This window comes from Diospyros lotus, chromosome 8 (genome assembly GCF_014633365.1).
Source record: "Diospyros lotus cultivar Yz01 chromosome 8, ASM1463336v1, whole genome shotgun sequence".
In the NCBI taxonomy this organism is placed as follows: domain Eukaryota; kingdom Viridiplantae; phylum Streptophyta; class Magnoliopsida; order Ericales; family Ebenaceae; genus Diospyros; species Diospyros lotus.
Window position 1 is genome coordinate 23,026,773 of NC_068345.1, and position 1,567 is coordinate 23,028,339.

Genomic DNA, 1,567 nt, shown 5'->3' on the forward strand with positions numbered 1-1,567 from the left:
AGACTCGAGAAATGACTTGGCACAGTAAAAAATAATAGAGTAAATCCTTCTCAGACATCAGAGTTGACAGAGAATAGGACTGCTTGTACACCATACTGAGTCTGTCGTTAGAAGCTGACTCCCTTGCCCTTGACCTACCCTATTACTACCTGGAATGATGGAAAGCAAAGTGAGTCAAGAGACTCAGCAAGCATACAGAAATAAAGGCAGAAGGCTGAACATATCCAATAAACTCTCCCCAGAACATTAACCCCCAAGCACACACAAGTCATGAGATGCCCAACACAGCATAAAAGGATAAATAAAAGCACATACCGGTCCTTAGGTTCCACACAAGACACACGGCTCCCAAGTTTCATACTAACCTGTTGTTGCCCTGAAAGGCAACATATATCTCCACAAACCTATGCTCGCTGTCCCGGGTCGGTGCTCCCGTCACCCGAATGCTCGTGTCGGTCCTCCCAACACCCGAGCCTCTGAATAATCGAGCCATAGGCTCCCTCGAAACGGTCCTCCCGTCCGAGATCAGTGATATGTCGGTAACCATGCAATGCACATAGAAATGTAATGGCATAGTGAGCATCAACGTGATACACTGGCGCCCATACATCCAGGCATCAAGCTATGCTCCGTCCACATAGTAAGCCACGCCGATGCATATGCCTGTGCCAGATGCAACCTAACCATGCTAGAATGTCCGTGTCCAAGCATACTCAGTAAATGAATATCCCCACATGTAACCCGTACCCATGTGCATATCAAACCATGAACGATAATACAACATATCAAATCATGCAATAAATCACATACTGGCAGAGCTAACCAATAGTGTCTGGCACCGGTCAACGGTCAGTGACTAGGAGTGTCTGCCTGATGGTCCATATCAGGGTTGTACGATAGTCTATTCCAACGTCACCAGACAGGCGACCACTGCCCCACTGCCCATTGCTCGATAGCCCTAGCTGAACCACAAATAAACCCGAGAAATCCATAAATAACCCGTACTACTAAGAACCTAATCCCCAAGTTAGGTTCAACATCATTCCCAAGAGGAGTGGGGGCGGTACAAACCCTCGTAGGCTCATACCAATTAAAGTTCTAGAAGTTCCAGATTTAATTTAAATTAAACACAATGAATAACAACTAAACAAGCAAAATTAGGCGCCGAATTAGAGTGAGGGAGGGGATAAAATACAAGAAATCACGGAGTCTTTCACAAGAATTAAAGAACATGAGAAGAGGGTTATGAGCTTTCCTTTTAATAGCAGATTCCCACCTTCTTACTTTGCCGCTGCACAAATTAGTAAATTTTACTAATTAAACTAAGCTTCGATATAAAATCCATACGCGTATCTCCAATAATCTAACTAAATTGGTATAAAATTGAGACTATTACGAGTATAAGGGGTCACTAAAAATTAGAGAGTGAAGAGGGCTTGCCTTAATTAGCATATTTTTAGCCTTAAATGTCAACGCACTGTAAAATAATAATAACACTAAAATAGGCCAAAATATATTCTAAAAATAAGATTTAATCCATAGGAAATGTTTAATATGGGAAAATTAA